Source organism: Triticum aestivum, chromosome 3B (assembly GCF_018294505.1).
Source record: "Triticum aestivum cultivar Chinese Spring chromosome 3B, IWGSC CS RefSeq v2.1, whole genome shotgun sequence".
Lineage (NCBI taxonomy): Eukaryota > Viridiplantae > Streptophyta > Magnoliopsida > Poales > Poaceae > Triticum > Triticum aestivum.
This window is the reverse complement of record NC_057801.1, coordinates 765,510,041-765,531,608: the sequence shown is the minus strand read 5'-3', so window position 1 is coordinate 765,531,608 and position 21,568 is coordinate 765,510,041. Positions and strand designations below refer to the sequence as shown.

The following is a 21,568-nucleotide window of genomic DNA, read 5'->3' as shown; positions in this document are numbered from 1 at the left end:
GCTAGAGGGCTTTTCCACTGATGGGGCGGGCTTGGGACTGAGATCTAGGCCTGACGACTGGCCCAGGCCTGAGTTTTCTATTGCGGGCTTTGTTAGGCCCGGCCCAGCCGACATATGGCCAGGTATAGATGGGGGTAAAAGGTGTCATGAACTCAATATTATTAGAAAGTAGAAGTGAAGCGAACCAACTTGTGGTTGGATGGTTAGAGGGATTGTGGTATCCCCAGCCCACTAGGGTTCAAATCCTAGTGCTCGCACTTATCTTGGATTTATTTCAGGATTTCCGGCGATGCGCATTCAGTGGGAGGAGACGTTCCCGTCGACGACGAAGCGCCGACGGTGATTTTGTATATCTCAAGATGATATGCCGGCTCAGTCTTTCGGAAGCGCTCATAGGGGTAGGGTGTGTGTGCGTCCTTAGGGGTGGTGTATGCGCGTGTATATGAGCGCTTGTGTTTGTACTAATGTTAAAAAAAAGTAGAAGTGAAACTCGCTATCAATTAATTGTACATCTGTTGCCGCTGGAAAAGTTGAAGGCCACACGCACGCACGCACAGGAGAGAGGCAAATTCCGGATCCAAGTCGGCGTGTACCTTTTGCGGTGCATGTTAGCTTCCCATTTAATCAAAACGACTATGCATGGCAAATACATGATGCTCCGGGAGTTGCGTTGCCATCTTCCCAGTGCTCTTTGTTTACATCAGGACCGAAGGTCAGGTCAGGTCTGGTAGGAGTGAGACCTGACCTAATCGCGGTGAAGGACCCGATCAAGGTCGTACACAGAGAGCGAGTGGCTCTCGACGGAAGTGCTAGTTACGCGCGTACCAGGACCCAGTTTGACGTAGAGTAATCCCTACTTGCCGACTCAATCATGCATATACCCTGTTCAGTGCAAAAGTCGATCACATCCATACTCAGAAATCAGAATCATGTATGCTGAACAATGTGTGCTGAAACAGAGCAGTAAAAACAGAGTCCGGCATGGGATTTCTAGCAGTACCAGCAGTCATGCTTTTCGCCAGTGTCTAAATCAACCGAGGTTCAAATCAATTGCCAGGTGATGATGACAGTACGTACCACTGTATTGGAGCTACCAGCTACCAAAAAAAGCAGAAGAACACGCATTGACCAGACTTGTGATGTCAGTTAGTAGTTCACTAGTAACTTTTGAGAAGGTGGGTTGTAGTCTCTTGTAATTGGCCCTAAAACATTCACCTCGGGACAATGTTACGGCCCACATGGCGGCTAATTTTTTTAAATAATACATTTTTTTATTAATTTACAAAAATATTACGCTGATATAATATTTTTTGAAAATATTACCCAATCAGCCAGCAGCTGGCCGACTGAGCCTAGTCAGCCAGCAGCGGGCCAACAGGGCCTTCTCAGCCAACTGCAGGCCGACAGGTGGGCAATCGGCCACCTGTGGGCCGACTATTGGCCGGGCCACGTCGCACCGGAAGCTATCGACGCGGGCTGGGTCACGGGCGCCCCAGTCGGCCAGCTGTCGACCGATCGGCCAACTGCTGGCCGATAGGGAGCACTGCCTCTTTTCTCCTTCTCCTTCTCCTTTCCTTTCCCCACCACGCGCATCTCTCTGCTCATCTCTCTGTTCTTCGCTCCTCCTCTCTCTTACATGAAATAGCTCCAATTAATACACCAAAATCGCCCGGTTTTTTGCGGATTTGTCACCGTGAATGGGTTCTACATAGTTAGGGGAGCCAAAAGAGACCTCGATCTACTGATGGGGTAGCTTGTGGTGGTCGTGATGAGGATTTTGTTGGAGCATTTTTTCAGCTTATTGGTGGAGGTTGTGGCGGTGGTGGAGGTGGAGGTGGTGGTGGAGAAGCTGGGGCAGTGTGGTGGAGGTGAAGCTCCGGTAGTTCGGTGGATTTTTCGGCTCCGGTTCCGGTGATTGAAGGCCTCCGTTCGTCGTTCGCGCGCACGCTTCAAGGGTATATTTCAACAAATATTTTATTTTTTGAAGTTGCGTGCAATTATTGTTATTTGGTCCAGTAGTAAACGTAAATATTTAGGTGGTCGTGGTGAGCATTTTATTTTCCCGTTCCGGTTTCGATGAGCATTTTATTTTGATGTCAACTAATTAGTTGTGTAAAAATGTGTAGTTGCTCCGGTAAAATTCCGGACTATATATGGATGTGTAGTATTTAGGAATGTCAATATTTGTAGTTGCTCCTGTAAAATCCGTAATATAGGCAGTCCAGTCAAATATTAAAATCTATCAATATTTGTAGTTGCTCCGGCAAATATTCGTAATATACTTGTAGGTGTGTGAATTGTATTAGTTGCTCCGTTAATATTTTGTAATATATAGCTAGCTAATATATAGACATGTCTGATATTTGTTAGTGTGGGTATTTTAAGTTGTTGCTTAATAATTGTATTTCATTGTGAAAAAATAAATAGGTGAGCCAAGATGTCTGATGTAGTGAACTTCAGATTTTACTACGGTCTTGGTACTGTCCAAACAACTGAGATGAGAGCTGATCTGAGTGAATTTTACTACGGTCTTGATACTGAAACACACACCGTCGGTGTTCATGCATTGTGGACACGGTCAAGTACAATAATTTACTTTTATTTGAGGCCAATAGAGCGAGACTCTGATTGGGTGCGGTGGTTACAAGGTTGTGAACGAAGGGGATGCAATCCTATTGCTTTAGTGCTTCCCGTCGTGAAGGAGGTCACTGCACATGAAGGCCAAGGTGGCAACGATCCTGGGCAGAGCAGTGTAGGTAGGCGGTTATCTATGTCAAATGCTGGAGATGATGGTTACGAACAAGGACAGAGCAGTCAGGTAGAAGGAGGAAATGCTTATGGTTATGAACCAGGGCAGAATAGTCAGGTAGAAGGGGGAAATCCCTATGGTGAATACAATGGCGAGGTGGACGCTGACGAGGTAGATGGGCACATGCAGGACCAGATGGAAGAAGAAGACACTGATGTTGAAAGGGGTCATGCCGATGATTCTGACGAGTCAGATGAAGAAGAAAATGCAGAGGAGGTCCCGAATCCTGCATGGTGGAATCATGACTTCTCATCTGCAATGACCGTGAATGATGGACATGATTCAGCCTGGCAATATCATCAGAACAATAGTGCAACGGGTGCTATGTATCCGAACAAGCAAGCCTTGAAGGATGCAATAATTAATTGGGCAATGTCCACGCAAAGGGTTTTCACAGCTCAGGTGTCCAGACAGAAATTCCTGACAATGGTATGCAAGAACGCAGATTGTCCCGCTAGGGTGCACTGCTTTCTCCCTAAGTATGGCACAAGTTGGGTGATAAGTGACTTAGTTAATCACACTTGTCTTATTCCCTGCATCCCTCAAGATCATGCCAACCTTTCATCCACGCTTATTGCTCGGTTGTTTTACGATGAGATAGTGCAGGGCAAAGCTATGGAAGTGAAGGCAGTCCAGACAAAAGTCTTCGCCAGGTTCAAGTACTGAATTTCTTATGGAAAGGCTTGGAGGGCTAAGCATGCGGCGCTTGAGAGGAGATTTGGTTCTTATTTTGATGCATATGACTCTGTTGTCCAGCTCCTCCACACCCTGCAGCAGCGGAATCCAGGCACCTATATCAATATCCAAGACATGTTCATGCCAGAGTTCCCAACTGTGAGGGTGTTGCATCATCTCTTCTTCTCTTTCGGTGTATGCATCGAAGCTTTCAGGCATTGCCGACCGGTGATATGTGTTGACGATACTTTTCTCACAAGCAAGTACAAGGGTCAAATCCTGACAGCCATAGGTCAAGACGGCCAAAATCAAGTCGTTCCACTCGCATTTGCTTTTGTGGAGAGTGAGAACATTGAAAGTTGGACATGGTTCTTCAGGCAGTTGAAAATATCAGTTGTGAAGGAGAAGCCCAATGTGTGCATCCTTCATGACAAGCATGCAGGTATACTCAGTGTGATAAGGACACTGACAAACCCAGGCCCTGAGGAACAAGTATTTCAGAGATAGACGTCAAAAAGCAGAGCAGCATATCTTCAACAACCCGAATACACAGTATTGTGAAAGAGTCACAAAGTACATGGGCAACAAGATGCAAAAATCTAGGTCACACAGTGTAGTCGCCATCGGTAATCAAGAAAGAAGGTTTGAGGTCCGCTTAGCCAACAACAAATTTAGATGTGCAAATGAGTTGAGGACGCATGAGGTGAAAATTGGTAATGAAGTCTGGCCAACGTGTGAGTGCACATGCAACAAACCGAAATTGTTTCACCTACCATGCTCACATGTACTTGCTGCTTGCGGGCAGCTTGGAATGGACGCAATATCGTTTGTGTCTCCATTTTTTCTGAAAGAGTCTGTCCTCAATACCTGGACCGGTGAGCTGATGGGTTTTCGATCAATGGGTAATTTTAACACCGCCAACCCCGCTGAAAGGCCTTACATTCCAAACCCAGAGCATATGCGTACAAGTATAGGCCGACGACCAGGCCACCCCCTCCTGAACAACCTGGCAGTTCATCGTGGCAGCACCCACAACACTATGGTCCCACGTCGAGCTTCGTGTTTTCTCCACAGCCACAGCACCACGGTCCCTCATCGAGCTTTGTGTTTGAGCCAGAGCAGCCGTCACAGCCAGCAGGTGTGTGTCTTCATATTTATTGTTTTTAATATTAGTTCAGGCGGCATCAGACTTCATGACTTAAAGTTTCATCGTGCAGGAGCCTATGGATATCATGCGTCTATGTCGGCATCACATGATATGTGGAGGAGTGATCATCATCCCGAGGATCACATACAGGCTCCGATGTCACAGCACACCCACTGGATGAACATGTTTTCGACTCCTCCACCAGGCCCCACACAGGATACACAGCATGACCAGGGAGAGTCTGAGATTCCTCCGCGTCCCATTAGGGCACCTGACAGATGGGAATGGACGCCGATTCCAGATCCGACTCCCCGCCAGGCCAGACGTCGTCACTGACACTTCTATCTATCAGTACAGACATTACCATCTATTTATGTGTGAGACTTATGTCTATTCTATGTATGAGACAAATGACTATGTACTTATGTATGAGACATATGCCTACTCTATTTTAGTACTATGTTATCCAAACTACAACATCATATTTAGATAGAACAGAATGCTCGTACAACAAGACAGTACAAACAACTACATAGAACTACATCTAAATTAAATGGTACGTATGAGTGAACTTACAGCATACAACATAAAACTACATGAAGTCATCATCGTCATCCTCCATCGATGCAGAACTCTTGCCCTTCGACGATGAAGAACTCTTGCCCTTCGACGATGAAGAAACCTTGCCCTTCGACGATGAAGAACTCTTGCCCTTTGAAGATGCAGAACCCGGAAGCGGCGGCATGAAGATATCATCTTCGTCCTCGCTCTCCTCAATCCATAAAGATGGATTATTTGCTGAAATCCTTCTGAAAGTTTCACTCTTCGGCACCACCACCTTCTTCCACCTTTCATGCAACCTAAGAAGTTCGTTCTTTACGTACCTCCTCATAGGTCCTTTTAGGCCACCCAGACCTACATAATTGGTGAGCCAACTCATTCATTATGGTGTCACTACCGGTGAGTTCGTCCCATGGAACTATCCTATTGTCCATCCTGAAATCGGTAGGTAGGCTCAGAAGAGTCCTGCTCATCCCAGGGTGAAAACTACGATCGAAAGGATAATGGGACATCTCAACTATACTACACTGGAATGTTTATCCAACTCCGTCTGAAGAGGGTTTTATAGGTGGCGGGAAAGAGTTGGCGGGAACATATGGCGGGAAACGGGTGGCAGGACAAAGTTGGCGGGAACATATGGCGGGAAACGCGTGGCGGGAACATATGGCAGGAAACGGGTGGCGGAAAAGAGTTGGCGGAACATATGGCGGGAAACGGGTGGCGGAAACATATGGCGGGAAAGCGTTGGCGGGCAAACATATGGCGGGGAAAGGGTTGCGCGAAAAAACATCATAGTTTTAAAAACAAATCTGTAATATTGTACGGGACAAAAAAAATTGTAATATGGGATGCATGCACCAGTCGGCCCACAGCAGGCCGACTGGACCCTGTCGGCCCACAGTTGGCCGACTGGGCTTGAGCTGACGGCCGACAGGCCACTCGGCCGGCAGCAAGCAGATAGGATGCCAGTCGGCCTGCTGTGGGCCGACTAGATCCAGTCAGCCTGCTGTGGGCCAACGGTGTATTATTTTTAAAAATAATTTTTTGGACATAATATTTGTGAAAATTAATTAAAAATGTATTATTTAAAAAAATTAGCCCACATGGCCGCATCTAGAGAGCCTCTGTCATTCATGCAAGCAAGCAATGCAGAAGAAAAACTCCACCCGTGGGGGTGGGATCCCAAGATCTTGACGCCATTGCAAGTGGAACCGGAAAGCTCGCCTGTTAGGCAGGTCCTGTTGCCAATCCCAAATAGCGATCTGGGTCAGCCTCGGGTTCGGAGGCACATTCATGTGAGGTGTCTCCGACGCGACACACAACGTGGAGCAACATGGTTCAGCACCACCAGGTCGGTCACCTGACTCGGCCCAAGCAATCGCCCTCTTTCTTGTTTCCCCATGTTGGGCGAGTCTCAGAGCAGAGGCAAACAGTTGGGCGGGCAGAGGGCGCAGCGTGTGGGTGATCGCTAGTGATGGATGGTCCAAGAACACCAACGATAATATAAGAGCGTTTTGACAGAGGGAGCACTAAGATAAATCCTTCGCCTACTTCCCACTATCACGTGTCCCGTGAGGCTGTGATGTCCTGTAGTTTAAGGTTGCTTCATCACCAACCGATAGCATTGCCGCTTCCTCCAATGTCACGCTACTTTCGCCTCCAAATCCCTCGCTTATTTCTACTCTTAATGGAGCAGTTGGTAGTCTTCGCCGGTCAATTTTCGTCCCACCTTTCCTGGTTTTTTTGTACTTCGTCCCACCTCCCGCTACCCACAGTTCCCCCGCATCTCACCTCCGGACCGACAAAAAAAACACCCAGTTACAGCAACGCCCTTTCTGAACCGGGAAGGTTCACAGCTGGAAAAACGACCTAAAACGATTTAACACGGTTAACCTACGAAATTACATCTGATCGTACTGAAACAGAACCTCTAAGACCGGGAAATCGTCGTGCCCTCGATGCCATTGCGAGTCGCCGCCGCCAAACCCTTTCTACACGCATCTTCCGTCCCCGCCGTTCAAACCCTTGGTCGCCGTCACGAACGCTGAAACCGTAGACCTCCTTCACGGCCTGTTAAAACCGGCGACGCCGCCGTCCGAGTGCAAAGATATTTGTTCAGCGGATCCGTCGCTGGTCAGCGGATCCAATCGCCGCCGGACACTATCTGGACCGGCGGTTGCAAATTTAGGTCGGGCGTTTATGTATTCTAACCTTTTCAATTTCTACTGCTAACTTCTACAACTCTTGATCTCTGATCTGTACCGTGGTCATACTGAACAAAAACTGACATTGTGATCTCGGATCAGGACCATGGTCGTACTGTGCAAGATTTGAGAACCTGAAATCAAAAAGTACATGTTGCGTCACCATTCAATGACTTTGACATTGTTAAATTACACCAACATGTCTAATATGCCGAGGCCATACCTGTTGTTCTCATTTTGTCAGCCCCTAATTCTTGCAGGCGGTGAATCATCTCATTGCCGGTGTCAGTATAAGCATCAAGTGGCAAAGGTCATTTTTTTTACGTGCACATAACTGACAGGGAGGTGGGGCTGGTGACGGCCCTCCGGGACGGTGTCATCAGCAGCAGCATCTGGCAAGTGCATCGAGTTTGCAGCTCACAACTTCAGAGGATCTCCAGTTTCCAGCCCCAAAACAGCATCACATGCAAACAGTGACACAAACATAAGGTAGTTATGACACTTGAATCCAATAGTTTCCATGCAACTGTTAAGGATCTTATGCCAACAGTAAATAGTCAATGTTTCTATTCCAGGTGATGTGAAACATGGTTGAAATTGATTGAGTCGAACTACAGTCTGACTATATACAATAACAAGGTGAAAAAACTTGACCCTCCCAGATGAACCACCGTTTTGAATTGGAAATAAAACCATTCATCAATGTATCAACGTAGACGCACCTGTTTTTCTCACTTTGTCAGCCCCTAATTCGTGCAGGTGGTGAATCATCTCATTGCCAGTGTCAGTATAAGCATCAAGTGGCAACAGTCATTTAAGTTTGGGGCTGGTGACGGCCCTCGAGTACGGTGTCATCAGCAGCAGCATCTGGCAAGTGCATCGAGTTTGCAGCTCACAACTTCAGAGGATCTCCAGTTTCCAGCCCCGAAACAGCATCACATGCAAAAAGTGACACAAACATAAGGTAGTTATGACACTTGCCCGATAGTTTCCATGCAACGGTTAAGGTTTCTATGCCAACAGGAAATAGTCATGTTTGTATGCCAGATGTTCATCAGATGGTTGAAATTGATTCAGTCCACCTACAGTCTGACCATAAACAATAATAAGGTGAAAAAACTTGATCCTACCAAATGAACCACCATTTTGAATGGGAAATAAAACTTGGCCTGACATTGCAGACGTACCAACTACCAACTATATTGTTCTCATACTCTTTAGACAATGCACACTACCTGTTCAGTAATTACAATGCTCTGGTGGCAATTGCTATGCTGAGAACACAATGATTCTATAGACTCATGCCAGCACACCATAAATGATTACCATATTGTCATTGCCACTACAGCAGTTAAATGATATAGAACATCAGTAATCCCTATATTTTATTTTGAGGACGGCTACTATATTGTCAACGCACGAGCAGTCAAATGAATCCTCATCCTTACTTCACAGCAGGCAGAGGTCATTAATTGTAAGTTGTGTGTAATTGCATAGGTCCTTATGGGTAATTCAAGAAGCAAGGCGGTTGATCAGCAACCAGAAGAGGGCGTTACTACGGGTATGCTGCATTTCTATGTTATTCGCAAGCTTTTATTATCATCTTTTGCAGGCCTTAAAAGCTTGATAACTGTTGAAGTTAATTATACGGGCATGCTTCTAGCTATCATAATGTGCTACACATGAGTTCTGTGCATTTCTGATATTCACAAAACTACATCATAATGCTTTTCAGGCCTTACAAGCTCTACAATAGTTGAAGATAACAATGCAAGCATCTTACCCATAGTTCAAAATGGTGGGGATATTGCTTGTGTGAATATTGTTGGTAATGTTGCCATGTAGATACGACGTTTATATCATTGTCCTTATATTCATGATGGTTATTACTCTACAGATTTAACATTGTCGTTTCCGGATGGAGAGCATAATGAGGCTTTATTCACCGATCCGAACATAAAGAATTTGGATTTTAGTATAAATGAAGGTGGTACTCGCTCAGCCGCATTACAAATACCTTAATATATTTGATTTACTTTTTTTACTGGGTACAACTCTACAGGTGGCACAAGTTCGCAACGGATTAAAGACCATCATGATGATTCATTGTTGGGTTCCAAATATCCAAGTCTTGATTGGCGCACGAATGTAGCTGGCAGAAATACTATTGGTACCAACTCATACTTATTTAAATTTCCAATAGTGCACTTAATAAAGGTCAGTTTCATTTACAACATGTATCAATTTTGTCATATTGGTAACCTATAGGCGGTGAACCTCCAAACGAAGATAACGATGGTCTGACAAAGCTAACTGGTATTACCCATGGATGCTTATCTAACATCGATTCTGACCTGATATACAGGTGGTGCGACAAACATTATGGTCTTTGTGTTTAATGATTTTGACATGTTGCAGACGACATCAGATCCATCGATCTAAGTCATATATCAAAGGAACCTGACCAAACACAAAGTCGTGCAGCTAAGCATATGAAAAAAATCCAAGACATTGTGTTAGATATAGAGGTTCAACAGCCCTGCTTGTCGAAATCTGGTAATTTGTTTACCTACATGTTGATGAATAATATTTGCGGCATTTAACTTGTGGAACTGTTTTCTTATATTTTGTGCCAATGTCATCTCCATGAGTTGTAGACAAAATTTTGCCACATGCAGTGGCTGTTGATATTCACTAACTACCATATGTTGAATTCATTTTGTAGACCATAGGGAACTTAATAACGCGTGGAGGCGTGAATCTTATCGCATTAGCAAGACACCAGTTTTGAAAAAAAAAACTAGTCGATGGACACACGGTTGAACGCCGTGCCCTAGGTGATATCACGAATGTTCGTCAACCTAGACTTGTGATCTCGGGTACATGATTTACTCATTGTTTATCACTATTCATGCGTGGCATCCCCTTGGTATAATACTGACCTATCATTTTCAATCAGATGACCTGAATGTCACCAAAGATAATGCCGCAACAATGAAAGAAGATCATAAAAGAGCTCATGCAAACGCCCTTAGGAGAGCTTCTTGTCGTAGTAAAAAAGAGCGTGCTCTCGAAGAAGATAAACTCCGCGCCACTATTGTATCTGGTAAGAATCAAATGTTCTAACCATTATCAATATTATCTTCAAGTCATTTCTTAACTATTAATTTTTGGTTATATTTTATTAACCATGTTTAACCAGACAACCCAACTAGCTCCGCCTATACAACATTAGCGCATTCTGACTCAGCATTTAATGATACATCTACGGAGACATCTTGGCTGGTTAATGACAATGATCAAAATGGTAATCGACTTGTGAATAATGTTGTCATCAATGTGGTCAGATTACGTTTTACTCACTACATGTAAACTTGGTATGTCATAATATAATACTGACCTATCATTTTGAGTCAGATGACCAGAATGTCACCAAAGATAATGCCGCAATGACGGACGAAGATCATAAAAGAGCTCATAGAAACGCCCTTAGGAGAGCTTCTTATCGTAGGAAAAAAGAGCGTGGTCTCGAAGAAGATGGACTCCACGCCGTTAATTTATCTGGTAAGAATCAGCTGTTCTAACCATTACCATTGTTGTCTTCAATTCATTTCTTAGCAATTAAATTTTGTTTATATTTTATTAATCATGTTTAACCAGACAACCCAACTAGCTCCGCCTATACAACATTAGCGCATTCTGATTCAGCATTTACTGCTACATCTACTGAGACATCTGGTCTGGTTATTGACAATGATCAAAATGGTAATCGACTTGTGAATAATATTGTCATCAAAGTGGTCAGTTCATTTTTTTCTCACTACAATTAAACTATGTCCTCAATGACACCAGACGTTGACGAGAGTATACTTGAAGAAACGTGTCATATAACCGAGGAAGATCGCAAGAGAGATCATGTAAATGCACTTAGGAGAGCAGCTTATCGGAGGAAAAAGGATAATTTAATGGCAGATGAAAATCTATGGCGACTATCTAATTCAGGTAAATATGGTTGTTATTCATTTATATAACATACCTTCTCATACCAACATTTGCTTTACTTTCACCTTGACTGACAAATAACCATTGCCGTAGACACGACTTAATTTAATTGATGCAAATAGTCATATGCTTGATCTTAATGCAAATTAATTATTTTTGAGTACGAGAAGAATGTTCTGATATTCATTACTCACTAAAACATTATTTTCACATGACAACATTACCCCCTCGCTAATGATGCTTGCACACCTTCTTTTAAAAAGCCACCGCTGATAGCCCTAACTATACAGACTCATTCCATGATGATGCAACATTATTGTCTCCATCATTAGACGCCTCCGGTGTTACCCATGACACTGACTGAGCTAAAAGGATACAGAGAAACTCTCATAGCCGAGCATGTTATCAGAAGAAAAATATGGAACTAACAGTTGATGATAGAGATGTTTTGAATGAAAAGTTACGAGGGTCACGCGTGCAGCGCCGCAAAAGCATGTCCGAGATTCAGAAGGGGCAGTCAAGTGCTCAAAGGAAGGCCTCTTATGCTAAAAGGAAAAACACCCCGTGCAAAGAATCTCTCGCACTCCCACGTCCAGACATTACCATGTCAACTTCTGATAGTCTCGTAGTCCCCCTCTCTCGAGCTGGCGATGATGATTCATCGGATGGCGACCCTCCCGCGGTCATGCCGAATTACGGTGTTTGCACCAATGGTATGTAAGATATTTTCTTTGGTTCTGTTGCAACTTCTCATCAACCTTGTTCTGACATAATGCGGTCTTTGTCACATTCTCAACAACTATACCGCAGACGACATCGATGTGTTCCTAGAGCCCATCATGGGCGATGAGCCGACACCAGCCGAATTGATGGATGAAGAGTACTACATGTATCGCGACCAAGGTATGGTCTAAGTCAGATTTTGGAAGGCTAGGATCTTCATTGTAGCTGTAGTACTATGTGAGTATTATTTTCATGATCATGTTTCAATGAATGCCTGTAGGATCCGATAATGACACATTCTAGGATGAAGATGAAGCTAGCATGTCGTCTTTTATACCTATCGAGGTTGATCCATTTGACTGTGTGTACACAAACATACCAGACAGCACCCACGTCCTGAAGATCGACGCAAACTGCAAACACTGCAAAGCCAGAAAGTTTGTTTCTGAGACTGACGGATTCTGCTGTCGCAATGGACAGATCGAGCTTAAACAACCGGAACCAATCCCAGAGCTTATGAGGCTATGGTCCAGCATGGATGCAGATTCCAGACATTTTCGTGAGAACATACGGTTTTTCAATGGGCATTTCGCCTTCACAACCCTGGGCGTCAGCCTTGATGAGAACTACACAAACATGAAGTCTGGGGTGTACACATTCCAGGTACACGGAACCATCTATCACAATGTGCATTCGTTCGGGCCTAGCTCACGTCCAGAACATCTGCAGTTGTACTTCTATGATGACGACCCAACCATAACCCATCATAAGGCGGCCACAAAGCAATTAGACCAAGATGTCGTGAAGAAGATAGTAGACATACTTAAAGAAAATCCATACTCCCAGCAATTTAGGAGTTTGGGTGCACACAAGGACAACCTTGATGATTATAGGATAGACCTAAACACCGATAAGAGGCTTGACCAAAGAACATATAATAGACCATTGTCATCTGAGGTTGCTGCAATTTGGGTTGAGGGCAGCGACCTGGCAAAAAGGTTTGACCGCAGGATAACACTTTATGGTAACAACAATGAAAGGCATAGTATACGCGTGTCATCCGGAGCATATGACCCGTTGTCTTATCCCCTATTTTATCCAAGGGGCGAACTAGGTTGTCATCCGAAACTACCTAAACGTAATGTTCCTTGGGAGGCTGTACTACATCCTCAACTTGTCGATGATGATGATGAGGATGCAGATATGACATCTGTGTCCCTTTTTGATTCAATACATAAATTATTTTTCACATACGTCATGCCTTTGATGCTATACCATCGTGTGCAGAGGGAAATAGTAGGTTGTGCGTCTCCGTCAGAGACTACTACTGTTATATGCTGCAGACACGGCCTGCAATCTTCAATTCCATACTCTGTGGAGCACGACTGCTGCAGCAATGGGTTGTCGACATGTACGTTAAGATTGAAAGCTGTCGGTTGAGGTGGTACAGGAAGAACCAGACGCAGATTCGTGCCGACTTGTATAAAGGAGTGGTTGATGCCATCACTTCGGGGGAGACGCGAGCAAGCGCTGTTGGGGTTAGAATAGTGCTCCCTGGAACATACCCTGGTGGCGAACGCGACATGAAGAAGAGACATATGGATGCCATGGCAATTGTCCATACATACGGGAAGCCAGACATCTTCCTCACCATGACTTGCAATCCTAAATGGGAAGAGATAACAAATGAGTTGATGCCTGGTCAGACGGCGCAAGACCGACCTGATATTGTGGCTCGTGTGTTCTATGGAAAACTAGAGCACATGAAATACATGTTGTTCAAGAAGCATATCCTGGGAGTTGTAGTCGCTTATGTATACGTAGTCGAGTTCCAAAAAAGGGGCCTCCCCCATGCACATTTTTTGTTGATCATGGACTCAACATATAAGCTTATCGTCCCGGAGCAGTATGACCGACTCATTTCCGCGGAGCTCCCAGACAAGCATAAGTATCCGGATTTGTATGCAATGGTGGTAAAACATATGATGCACGGACCATGCGGTGCTCTCAACCCGAAGAATGTTTTCATGCAAGAAAATGGTTGCAAGTGCAGATATCCACGGCCATTCAATGAGAACACAGCACAGGGGAAGGACTCATACCCAGTTTATCGACGGAGAGACGATGGAAGACGTGCTAAAGTCCGAGGGAAGATGCTAGACAACAGATGGGTTGTGCCTTATAACCCATACCTACTGCGGATGTTCAATTGCCACATCAACGTTGAGGTCTGCTCTAGCATAAAGGCCGTGAAATATCTTTACAAGTACATTTACAAGGGCCATGATAAGGCTTCTTTCAGCATCGATCAGCCCGACGCCGATGGTAACATTGATGAGATCAAGAGATACGTTGATGCAAGGTGGGTCACCCCTCCGGAGGCTATGTGGAGGATATTTAGATTCCCACTTTGCGCCAATTACCCGCCTGTCTTGCAGTTGCCTCTTCATCTCCCAAATATGCACAGGGTTGCATTCAATGCGCATGCTGATTTGAAGAATGTTGTCGCATCCGAAAATGCTTCAAAATCCATGTTAACTGAGTATGTCAAAGCTAACCAGGAACACCCTTGGGCTAGACATATATTGGACAAGAATTTTCCCGGAAGCTTTACGTGGCACAAGAAAAAGAAGTATTGGAAGCCGCGTGTCGAGCGTTTTCAAATTGGCCGCATTGTGTCTGCCAATCCTGCCGAGGGGGAGCGATACTACCTGCGTGTGTTGCTTAACCATGTTACTGGCAAAACATCCTTCAATGACTTGCTCATCGTGGACGGCGTGCTATGTGGGAGCTTTCGAGAGGCTGCTGAAAGGTTGGGACTCATCGAGGCAGACAACACGCTCGACGACTGTCTTAATGAGGTTGAGCATTGGGCGATGCCATGTTCACTTAGGAGGCTTTTCGCAACCATCTTGGTGCACTGCGAGCCAGGCGACGTGCGTGGTCTATGGGATCGGCACTTCGAGCCTATGTCAGATGACTATCGTCGATCACGCACGTCCCCTGACGAGGTTGAATAGATGGTGTTGCTTGACATTAGGGGTATGTTGCAGTCCATGGGTAAAGACATTGTTGATTTTGCTCTTCCAATCATAGATGATGCGTTTGACCCAACAGAAGGCGAGGCAAGAGAGGTTATCGAGGAATCAACCGTTGAGTTTGACGTGGATGACACAAAATTTTCATCTTCACTGAACATGGAGCAGAGGGTCGCATACGATGAGATACTAGGGGCTGTTGAACGCGGTGATGGGGGTGTATTCTTCGTTGATGGCCCTGGAGGTACAGGGAAGACCTTCCTATATAGGGCGATGCTTGCCACTGTGAGGAGCCAGGGCAAGATTGGTATCGCTACCGCGACGTCCGGCGTCGCCGCTTCTATCATGCCTGGCGGCAGGACTGCCCACTCAAGGTTCAAGATCCCATTGAGTTGCGATGATGGAGCCTCGTGCAGCTTCACCAAGCAGAGTGGGACCGCCAAGCTGCTACGGATGGCCTCATTGATAATATGGGACGAGGCCAGGATGACAAAGCGACAAGCGGTTGAGGCATTGGATAATAGCATGCGCGACATCATGGGAGTACGCGACCGACCCATTGGAGGAAAGACTGTTGTTTTTGGTGGCGACTTTAGGCAGGTTCTTCCGGTCGTCAGAAGGGGGTCGCGGGGCCAGATAATTGATGCAACCCTCCGAAGTTCTCATCTATGGAAGGGTATGCGACAGCTTCGGCTCATCACCAACATGAGGGCTCATAATGACACGTGGTTTGTCGATTACTTGCTAAGGGTCGGCAATGGCACTGAGGATGTCGACGATCAAGGCAACATAGTACTCCCTAAAGATGTTTGTCTGCCGTCTACTGGCGAGGTTGACGACCTGGAGAAGCTTATTGACCACGTATTTCCTAGTCTAGACGACAACATGGCTGATTCAAAATACATGACATCTCGAGCAATCCTTTCCACAACCAATGACAATGTAGACAATATAAACATCCGCATGATAGAGCATTTTCATGGAGATGAAGTAATCTACCATAGCTTTGATAGTGCGGAGGATGACCCATATGGCTACTATGCTCAGGAGTTTCTGAATGGATTGACTCCTAATGGTCTTCCTCCGCATGCTCTCAAACTAAAGTTGAACTGTCCTGTCATACTTCTAAGAAACATTGATCCAGCTAATGGACTGTGTAATGGCACTAGGCTTGTTGTTAGAGGTTTTGAGAAGAACACCATTGATGCAGAAATCGTGATTGGACAACACGCTGGCAGGAGGGTCTTCCTTCCTCGAATACCTCTCTGCCCATCTGAAAATGACATGTTTCCGTTCAAGTTTAAGAGGAAGCAATTTCCTATAAGGCTTAGCTTTGCTATGACCATTAACAAGGTTCAAGGGCGGACCATCCCGATTGTTGGTGTCTACCTACCCAATCCCGTGTTCTCACATGGTCAGCTCTATGTTGCTTTGTCTCTAGCCACCGCGAAGAGAAACATAAAGATACTCATTCAGAAGGAGAAGCCGAAGGAGAAGACCAAAAAGCAAAAGGACAATCCAAAGAAGCGAAAAAGAACGACCGTGTCCTTACTGACCTCGATGAAGAACATCGTCTGCAAGGAAGTCCTTACAGGCTGAAGACCGACTACCATCGCAAGGCAGGTTTTGTAATGACATGTTGATTACTCTTGCGATTGTCAAGACATGTTGTAATTCGTTTTTGTACAGCTATCTTTTTTTCCGTTTTTTGGATAGCTGGATGTCTACTCGATCAACTTGAGCTACGCACTGCAGTTCAATAATCAGTCGTCGTAATGGCACCATCATCGCTGTTATGGTTTTTCTACTATAGTTGTTTTTATTGCAAAATGCACATGCTGATAGAAGCGTCTTTTTTTGTGTGTAATATGTGATCCAGATTTAATTATTGGCCTGCTAAATACCTTGGACAGTCAATGAACTTTTTGAAATTAGCCAAGTTATCACACCCGTTCTTATTTATTTTGGTAATTTGATATTATAGTTTACTGTAGACTTATTGGCGTCCTTATTATATATCTATTATTCTGTTATGTTAGAACTAAAAGATTCAGATTTTTTTGAATTAGAAGTACAACACACGCATCAGATCAGTTTGTGCAACTTTTGAAATAGTATTTTGCATATGTACTTTTAATAAATAATAAAATGCGTGTAATGCATACATTCTAAATAATATATATAGAGAGCTCATTATATATAGAGCTCCAAGTCCATTCTAAATAATCTAACCGTAGCAACATGAATTTATAAAGGAAATTACTATAGATATATAACTCCTAAAATTTAAGCTTGGATGACTTTTGATATATTCAGCCACAGAGATTGTTTAGGTTGCTAATCCTTATTGACCTGGCCGTTTGTGACAGTGTTGTCATGTGGTAGTTGCCATAGTGCCCAGAGGTGTGTCTGGAACATAATACTGCATCCAACATTGAAGTGCAATTGGCTAAAAAATATATTCATGTGGACCGGCAGTTATTTTTGACATCCTACCCGGATAAAAAAACTGGTATAACCATATCTGTACTTCTGTGAAAATGGTAGTTGAACATTTTTTCTACTGCATTTGTATTACTAATGAGATGTGTTTCATGTTTTTTTCTGTTCTTAAAATACATTTGTAGATGCCTGTTAGGATGCCCGTGCGTTGCAACGGGGCCATCTCAACCTATCATTATGTGATGACTTAACATTTCAACCCATCTTCACAATTTGAACAGACGGTTTCATCAATAGTATTTGAAGAATTTGGTGTGAAACTTGGAGCAGAAGTTGGATATACAAAAGGATTTGAGGATGAAACAAACTCCGTATGATATAAGTTTTGATTAGAGATTAACATTTTTTCCTACCACTTAGCATGCAGGTTATTTTTTTAATGGCATGTTTAAAACATAACCTCAAACAAAAATTAAAAAGTACTTAATTTTACAAAATGCAGAGTTATTAATATATATCCGAAATATAAGATGTCAATATACAGATGTAATATCCGGAAACAAATAATATATTATCGGCATACTTAGTATTGATTACGGCATGTGATCATATCCGGTGTTTACATAATGGCATGTTTGGTGTTTTTCATTGAAATATACTACTGGGTTGATCACGCCGAATCACAACTTTGATCCCATTGAATAATTTGTGATTGTGATCAACTGAGTTGATTCATTTTCCGATTTTGTAATTATTGTTTCCTCTTAAACATCTATAAAATGCTACACCCTTCTACCAGCCATACCCAAACCAGACCGCTCTAGCACCCTTGCCACTACAGCTTAATTTGACATGTCGTCTTCCAACAGCATCGATGGGGCTGATGATAATCATGAAGAAGAAGAAGAAACGAGGGAGCTACACCCTGATGATCTTGGTCAGCTGGAACAAGATGAGGAAGAACCGAGCCGAGATGGGAATGTTGGGGAGGGATCTGCACCGAGATGTAAGAAACTAAATATGCATGAACGTAAACTTCCTGTTCAATTCCCATCCATGCTTTCGTCGAACCATTTTGATAACCTAATCCGACATCGTGAGGTGCATCACATCCCTCGTGCACATGTCCCCTCAGGCTAGGATATCCAGTGTGACACGGGGTCAAGTGCATCGAGGAAAGACGTTTGGCAGGCCAACAACTATGAGATGTTGTAGGCACAAAAGCATACCAACATGTTGGTGCAGGTTTTGATTGAACACATAAATCATTTGACGAAGGTGGTCGAGAAGCATATTCAAGCATGTGACAAGAAGCCACCACCAGCTGATAATGACGAAGCATAAGGAGATCTACAATAATGTTGAGATGATATATTGTATTTTTTTCATCCAGTGTAACCGTTTGGACTTGAACAATAATAAAGTTTGATTTTTCAGTTAACATGGATGTTACCATGCTACCTGTGTAATAAATATGCTCAATGACAATCTGATCTCCCCTTATATAGATTATTTATTTCCCTGATTACGCTCTAATTTGTTAAACTAATTCTAGCGTCACCAAAAAAACAGCTTAATATGACAATATAATTTGTCACCCTAATTCTTAGCCGAAAGTCCTCATTGCAGGCATTCACAGGATCTCGGTCATATCTCTATGTGCACCTTCTGCATACTAGGGTCTCTCGCTGCCGTCCAGCTGTCTCCTGGTGACGCCACGCCGTTGATCTCCTCCGCCAATCCACTACGATCCTATACTAATCCGTGTTACAGGTTCGTTCATGTGGCCTCCAATGTTTTACTCAAATCGAGCAGAACATAGTGGCTTTTGTGCCTCTAGGTTTTCAGGCAGAGGCAGCCACGCCGGCTAGGGATTGTCAATTTATGCTGCTCTGTATGGCAGAGAGAGCGCGTGTTTGTGAGAAAGGCTTAAGGGCCAGAGCAGCTCTATCCATATGTGTAATTTTGATGCCGACGAGCAGCAGCAACCAGGCCTAACGCGTTGAGAGAGATATAGAGATTAGCTATAATTTTTACGTTCAGAATGATCCCGGTGTTCTGTTGCTTGTGCTATAATGCATACTCAGAGAGCATTTGCCTAATAACGTTGATGCTAATGCATTCGCATAAATGGGCGTGTTCTACTATTGTTTGAGTGTTGTATGTATGTGTGTCATTAAGACAGTCGTAAAATTATGTGTTAGGCATGATATATGTGAAAACACAAAAATTGTCTATTGTCCCATAGCTACGCACGGGCATTTACCTATATCATAATTTTATATATCATCAAGGTAATGGAAAATTCAAATATAATATAATTAATGTGAATATCAGAAAGTTTAATAAATATCCATAAAAAAGAAAGAATGTTATTCAAAGGCAAGTGATAATCAGATGCGTTTTCACAGGCAAGTGATCATTTAACGATTTTGGTATGTACGTTTCCTTGATTAATAATCAATATTTAATAGGTTGCCGAATATTACATATCTGAATATAGATATATCACCCACGGGGCCTATCCAGCCAAAAACAAATTTTGGTCACTATTTAATTTTCCCGCCGCCCACTATCCTTATATATATAAATAATCACCGCTGCCCACAAATTTTCTACATTGTAACTAGCATCTCCTCCACGACGACCATGGTGATCTCATACGGATGATCACATCTAAGAGGGTGGTGGCGCCGCCGCCAGCTGCTGTCGTCATTCAACTCATCTCCCCTCCGTTGAACAGGCAAGATAAAATAATCTTTTAGTACGTCTATTTGCCATCACTATATAACGGGTTTTTTTCTTGAAATAATCATCATTGTTTTGCACATTGGATACACTAGAACATAGTAATAGGCTTGGCGACCAAATCATTTATTGTCGGCTTGTTTTCATCTTGTATATTAGTTAAAACCAGATGCACAGTGAGTCTGAATTACATAATCTTTTATTTTCATCGTGTACAAACCAGATGTAGCAGGCACTAACACAATCACCTGATTATATTACTATTAGATTAGCATTCATTTATATATTTTTTAAGCTGATAGATTGATGGTCTGGCTGTAATCTCGTTTGGGTTGTTTTTGGTAAGCATTGGGTACTGCATGTTTTCAAAAACATTTTTATCCCATATGCAATAGATCTTTTTGCAAGAAGAAAACAAATAAGCAGAACATTAATAATATGTATTAATTTGGCATGATTTGTATTGGGCCACTAGAATGTTATGCTCGTTGGCTGCTAAATTTTATGCTCCTTGGCATGAATTGTTTTTTTATATGCACAGGAACATGAATTTTCATCGCGTCCAAATGGAACACATATATCATGATTGCTGGATTATTCAAGCTAGAGTCATGTGGAAGGCTCACATCAAAGAGAATGGCATGGGAAACTTGTACTTTCAGTGCATACTACTCGATCGGCATGTAAGAATACTTTTTAGCCCACATTTTTTTAAATAATGTTGATATACATGTTTTTTTTGCTCAATGTTGTTATGTTTCATGTAAATATATTAGGGAACAAAGATGGAAGCGATTGCATGCAACAACCAGGCAATCCGTTTCAACAGCGTGCTAGAAACCGGTAGGACCTATGATTTCAATCGTGTCGGGTTCAACCCCACAGAAATGCCAGATGGACATATCTGTTACCTATCCATGGACTTTGTGATCACGCTAAGTTCTACGACCGAGGTTACAATGTCGGCGCAGCAGATAACGTCGATAATTTGCCCACCGTCCTTCCCACAATTTGGAGAAATCTTTGAGCTACGAGACAAAACCATAACGGGTGCATTATTTAGTTAGTTGTTTTTGCATATTACTCTGTACAACTCAGAGTCTCATTGTGATTTCATATTTGCAGATGTGGTTGCTATCCTTGCCTATGTTGGTCAGATAGAATTTAAGTGGGATACGATATATATGCGCCGCGTCCCTTCCCTCGAGATTGGCCTCAT

At 43.5% G+C, this 21,568-nt stretch overlaps 1 long non-coding RNA gene across 1 annotated transcript; it reads right to left on the bottom strand.

Annotated features, from left to right (window-relative positions):
* Window positions 1-7,047: 7,047 nt before the first annotated feature.
* On the bottom strand, window positions 7,048-10,835 carry LOC123066435 (uncharacterized). Its single transcript, XR_006431337.1, has 3 exons — window positions 8,119-10,835; window positions 7,620-7,830; window positions 7,048-7,530 (listed from the first exon to the last, which is right to left on the bottom strand). It is a non-coding gene; the product is annotated as an uncharacterized lncRNA (long non-coding RNA).
* Window positions 10,836-21,568: the final 10,733 nt, after the last annotated feature.